At 37.8% G+C, this 6687-nt stretch overlaps 1 pseudogene; it reads right to left on the reverse strand.

Annotated features, from left to right (window-relative positions):
• Positions 1-5616: 5616 nt before the first annotated feature.
• LOC122733041 lies at positions 5617-6030 on the reverse strand (annotated as a pseudogene).
• Positions 6031-6687: the final 657 nt, after the last annotated feature.

Genomic DNA, 6687 nt, shown 5'->3' on the forward strand with positions numbered 1-6687 from the left:
AAATGCAGGTAGAGAAAATTGAGCATGAGCATTAGATCTCTGGACTTCCAAGGCAGGGGAAGCCATGTGCTTGGCCATGGGAGGAGTAGAGGGTGGGGTCTGGAGAGGAGGGGAGGGACCAGAGCAATTTGAATCAGACTTGATTTTGAACTCAGGCCTGGATTCCTCTTCCCCCACTTTGCCTCCAGGCGCTAGGGGATTAAAAACTTCTAGTGGGTGGGTCGTTGCCTCCAGGCATGCAAAATTAGAGCAACAATTAGTGTTAGAACTGGGAAAAGCTGCAGGAATCTCTTCAGGTTTCTCTGAAAAAGCATGGTTGGGAGAGGGAGAGATATTCCCTTGTGTGAGCACCTTGCTGGCTCTTCTAACAAAAATTAAAAGAGAAAATCCACAAAAACAAAGCATTAACATGATCTTATCTCCCATTTGTCTGGTTAAACAGACTAAAATCAAAGATAGGGTAATTAGGGAGTTTAAAATGTCCATTTGAAAAAATTTAAAGGGAAAACCCAGCCAGTAAGCCAGTACTTAGCAGTTAAAGGGAGAGGGTAGGGGAAATGTCTTACCCAACCAGAAGATCAGAAGACTGAGGTTTAGCCTTTCTCTTCGTGGTCAGCCATCTGTTAAGGACTAAAATTCTAGCTAAACTGTCTAAAATATCTAATGAGTGGTCGCCAATAAATTATAAGCTTTAGCAAGAGTTAGACTTTTAAGCATTTATTAAGGAGAATAAGAATTTGGTAAAGAGAGAGAAAGGCCTAGATTCCTATCTATTAAAGGGGAGCATATTTCTAGCTCCGCTCTCCACCAGAGTCCAGAGGAAAAAGCCCCAGAGCGAACGCCAGTCTCTTCCTTCCTCCTCCCACTAGCCACGTCACTTCCTGACACCAAAGAAAAGACTCCTGGTCTTGCCCTCAAAGACCTTCACTTCATGGGTGGAACTCTTCTACAGTAAGTCTCCAGCAGGTGGCGTTTTTCCAATCGTTACATTCTCCTTTAAAGGTTCAAGTCCTATGGTACAGGCTCAGTTCAATCATATCATCATACTTGTGATGCCAATAAGGTAACTGGAACTAAGCCAGTAGTCCTCTCTGTGCTTATTAATTAGATATTGGTACAGTAATAAAAGCATTAGCTCTAGAATCAAAGGATAATGGTTCATTTCCAGTCCCTGATATAGACCATATCTGTGGTCTTAAGCAAATTCTTTATTTATCTGTACCTTACTTCCCTAATATTTAAAATAAAGGTGTTGGACTAGATAGCTCTAAGGCCACATTCAGTTCAAATTATATGCTTGTGTTTATTATCTACCATTATTATAATGTCCAGGGGGATCTACCTCTTCCACAACAAGTTATAATTTAAGTAAAAAAAAAACAAAAACAAAAACACTTTATCTTTTATCCCTGTTGCCAAATATGGGACCACAATACTGTCAAGTGTGAAGCAGATTAAATATGTTTGGGAAACATTTAACAAAATAAATTAAAATATTATAAAATACATATAACATAAATATCTGATTCTCTAAATAAGTATGTGCAGCAGTGAGCTTTCCTCCCCCATTTTTTATTTTATTTTCCCCAATTGCATGTAAAACAATATTAACATTCATTTTTAAAATTTTGTGTTCCAAATTATCTTCCTCCCTCCCTCTCCACTACCCCCTTGAAAATGCAAGCAATTTAATATGTTATATATGGGTAGTCATGGAAAACATTTCCATATTAGGTTTTGAAAGAATTGACCAAAAATAAAACTTAAGGAAAAACAACTAAAATAAAATATACTTCAATTTGTATTCAGACTCCATCAGTTTTTTCTCTAGAGATGGATCATATTTTTCATTAGTTCGTCAGAGTTGTTTTGGATCATTGTATTGCTGAAAATAGCTGTCATTCATTGCTGATCATCTAACAATATTGCTGTTATTATGTATTCAATACATTTATAGCAAAATAGTGTTTCATCATAATCTCATCCTATAGTTTGATCAGCCATTCCCCAACTGATGGTCATCTCCTCAATTTCAAATTCAACTTTTTGTCTCTTTTTGAATACCAACTTAGAAGTCCTATTACTAGGTCAATGAGTGCAAATGGTTTTATAGCCCTTTGGCCATAGTTCCAAATTGCTTTTACAGATTGTTTGAGTCACTTTATAACTCCACTGACAATTTGTTAATGTCTCATTTTCCCCATATCCCCTTCATTTGTCATTTTCCTCTGCTGTTCTTTTATCCAAATAGGAATGTTTTAACTCACATCTTTCTAATCAATAGTGAGTTAGAGAGGGGCAGCTAGGTGGTGCAGTGGATAAAGCACCAGCCCTGAATTCAGGAGGACCTGAGTTCAAATCCGGCCTCAGACACTTGACACATACTAGCTGTGTGACCCTGGGCAAGTCACTTAACCCCCATTGCCCTGCCAAAAACAAAATTTAAAAAAAATAGTGAGTTAGAACATTTTTTTTCATGTCTTTAGATAGCTTTGATTATTTCACCTGAAAACTCCTATCTTCTGATCATTTATCAAGTGGGAATGGCTGTTATTTTAATAAATTTGGCTCAGTTCTTTATGTGTTTGAGAAATGAGGACTTGTCAGACAAACTGATAAACTTTCTTCAAAATTTTTTCAGTTCCTATTGATTACTGTTATTTTCCTCCATCCTATTCCCTCCCCATGATATTTACTCTACCTTGATTCACTCTGTCTTTTGACTGCCTCCTCCCTAAATATTACCTCCATTCTATCACTCCCCTATTCCATTTTTCTCCTACATTCCTGCAGGGTTAGATATATTACTATAATCATTTGAGTTTGTATGTTATTCCCCACCTTGAGCCAGTTCTGATTAGAGTATGGTTCATTCACTCCCCAGCATATCCCCCATCTTCCTTTCCACTATAAAAGCCTTTTTTTTTTCCTTTTATGTGATATACCTTACCCCATTCCAACTCTCCTTTCACATTCTCCCAGTGCATTCCTCTCTCACCCCTTAATGTTATTTTATTTTTAATCATAAAAACATTTTATTCTTTTCCAGTTACATGTAAAGACAGTTTCCAACATTTGTTTTCAAAGGATTTTTGGTTCCAGATTTTTCTCCCATAGTCCCTTCCCTCCCCCCTCCCCAAGATGGAAAGCAATCTGATATAGGTTAAGTACAATCACATTAAACATATTTCAGCATTAGTCATATTGTATAAGAAGCAGAACACAAGGGAAAAACCTCAAAAAAGAAAAAAATAGCCTACAAGTAGAAACAGTATGGTTCAATCTGCATTCTGAACCCACAATTCTTATTTCTGGATGTGGAGAACATTTTCTATCGTGAATTCTTTTTCTTTTTTTTTTTTTTTTTTTTTTTTTTTTTTTTTTTTTTTGCGGGTCAATGGGGGTTAAGTTACTGGCCCAGGATCACACAGCTAGTAAGTGTCAAGTGTCTGAGGCCAGATTTGAATTCTGGTATGCCTGAATCCAGGGCCAATGCTCTATCCACTGCACCACCTAGCTGCCCCTATCATGAATTCTTTAAAATTGTTATGGATCATTGCACTGCTGAAAAGAGCCCTCTCTATCACAGTTGATCAACACACAATGTTGCCATTGTTGTGTACAATGTTCTCCTGGTTCTTGATTTTATTTTTTGAAAGATATCATCCCTTCATATTCATCTTACACCTGTGCCCTCTAAATATTCACTATCTACCTGCCCTAATAATGAGAAAGGTCTTATGAGTAACAAGTATCATCTTCCCATTATAAAGAATTCCTTCCTTGCTCCAATATTGTGGCGAGCCACTTAGCTAACACTCCCCAATTAAAATTTAATATCCCTTATTATTTCTTTTTCCTGTTTATCTTTTTGTGCTTCTCTGGAATCTTGAACTTGAAGTCAAATTTTGTATGCAGCTCAGGTCTTTTCATTAAGAATGCTTGAAAGTCCTCTCTTTCTTTGAATTCCCATTCCCTCCAGTTCCATCCCAGTTCCTTTACCATCTGGTCCTTTAATGTAGAAGCTGCTAGATCTTGTGTTATCTAGACTGTTGCTCCACTATACTTGAATTGTTTCTTACTGACTGCTTGCAATATTTTCTACTTAGAGCTCTAGACTTTGGCTGTAATATTCCAGGGAGTTTTCATTTTAGGATATCTTTCAGGAGATGATCCATGAATTCTTATTTTTTAAAATTTATTTAAGAAAAGTATTACTAATCCATTAGTATTTGGGCAAAGTTATTGCCAGACAGACATATTGTTACAGGCTATAGAAAAACAAAAAGGGTTTTATACAATTAAAATATTAAACAATCCTCTGGGATTTAGGTGATTTACTTACAAATCCATAAGAGAAATTAAATCATGAAGATTAGATCCAGTATTCGCACCTACAATATCACTGGAAGTAGAATGTTTATTCTTCCATTCTTTTCTAGTAAATTCCTTAGCTCTTTCCAAAGAAAAATGCTCTCAAACCATAATGAGTAACTCAATTTCAATGTCTTGGAAAACACTGTCATAAAGAATGTAGGCAGAAGATAAACAAATATAGTTAGATTTTTGGAAGTTTTACAAAGGAAACATTCATATTATTTTACCTGAACTAATTACAAGATCTATGTGCATCCTGAATACTGAATTTAAGAAAGGTTTATGATTCATAGGTTTTGGAAATGGTTAAAAATGAGCACATACAATATTATTCCTACCAAATTATTTTCCCCATAAGTTATATTTATAATAAATCCATAAGGAAAATGTTCATTACACTTGCTTATTACACATTAAGGGACAGAACAAGGATGTCTATTGGTCTGATGGTTTAACATCCACTGTATTGTGCTTACCTAGTTTTAATAAAACAAACAACACATACTACATCCTCCCAATGTTCATGGCAATGCAGTAATGATATAAAATTCTCCAAGGAGAATCAAGGTAACTGGAAATCACATGGAATACTGGTTCACTTAGTAATAAGTGCTATATTAAACAAATAGCATTATACATCATCTTTCCAATGAGCTTCAGTATGAGAAGCTAACAGTAGAGACAGATCTTCTGGCAATCCTGTGAGTTCCTTGAGGTCTGGGAGATGTCAGCAAGCCACAGGGTATCTTAATCCTCATCAAAAGCTAGGTCAGGAAGAAAAGGCCTTCTTTGATTCAGGAGAAATTAAACCAAACCAAACCTGGATATGGCTTGCTGAAATCAAAAAATCACCTGGTAGAGATGACAGCATAAATATTGAGCAGAATCAATAGTCCTGGTGGCAGATGAAAAATGGATTTGGGATTGGGCTGATTTACACAGCTCACTTTATTAAATTGTTTTGAATTTTTAAAGTGAAATGCTTCATTATATTTGCTCAGAAATAACCATAAAGATTACGGAGTCCAACACAGTTTAAAGACACAAAGCGGACTGAGTGGCTGGATGTTAGCCCAGGAGGGGAAATTTTAGAAAGTTAGTCCTTGGAGTAGAATGGTACCTTGGCTCTGGCAGCATATACAAAGGAATGATGCTTGGAGAGGAGGCAGGGGACACTCTGCAGCTGACCAGTTGACAGAAGAGAGTCCCACTCTGAAACGGACTCTTAAACTACATGGTTTATCTTCCACGGCTCATGCCTCTGCCTTCAAAAATGGTAATTTCAATAACACGAAGTCCTCTCTCAATTGGGTCTGTCAGAAGGAGACCCTGTGGAGCATAAATCTTCTTGTTCTGTTCCTGAATATATTTGGTGTTTTTCTTCAGAACCTTCTCATAATATGTTTCCATACACAAAAAGATAGTTTATGCTGTCAAACAAGCTAAACAGCCTTCGATGTAAGATTGGCCCCCAAGCATTTCTGCTTCTCCATCAAGGTTATTTAGAGTATGAACTGTTTCTTCAAACTGCTGCCAGTCAGTCAGGTTCTCCAACTCAGCGGGGAACTTGGTCTGGAACTGAGACCGGGTGCCGCTGCTGTAGTCCCTCTGGATGAAGACCTTGCCGGACACGGACGCCCGCTGCGGCCTCATGGCGGGTGGTGCCAGGCCTCGCTGAGCTACAGGGGACTCAACAACACAGTTCTCTTCAGGCCCCCCGGTGCCAGCTGTGCCAGAGAGGCCAGACCGGGGGAGCCGGCTAGGAGAGCGGCCCCTTAGCCCTCGCCATCGCATGCTGCCCAGGCCAGCCGCCCTCTCCACAGCCCCACGTTCTCCTCCTCGCCCGCCCCTCACCTCCCACCTGTCCCAAGCCTCAGATCCGTGAATCCTTACAATTTCTTTCTGACATTCTGCTTCTAAAATATCAGGGAAATTTTCCCTGACAATTTCATGGAAGATAATGTCTAGACCCTTTTTTTGATCATGGGTTTCAGCTAGTCTAATAATTTTCAGATCTTCTCTCCTAGATCTCTTTTCCAAGTCAGTTCTTTTTTCCATGAGATATTTCTCATTGCCTTCTATTTTTTTCATTCTTTTAGTTTTGCTTTATTTTTTCTTGATTTCTCATAAAGTCATTAGCTTCCATTTGCTCAATCCTAATTTTTAAGGAATTACTTTCTTCAGAAAGCTTTTGTACCTCCTTTTCCATTTGACCTATCTGGCTTTTCAAGGCATTCTTTTGCTCATTGGCATTTTGCACCTCTTCTACAATTTTGCCTAGTTCATTTCTTAATGTGTTATTTCTTTTGG

The sequence above is a fragment of the Dromiciops gliroides genome, chromosome 6 (assembly GCF_019393635.1).
Source record: "Dromiciops gliroides isolate mDroGli1 chromosome 6, mDroGli1.pri, whole genome shotgun sequence".
In the NCBI taxonomy this organism is placed as follows: domain Eukaryota; kingdom Metazoa; phylum Chordata; class Mammalia; order Microbiotheria; family Microbiotheriidae; genus Dromiciops; species Dromiciops gliroides.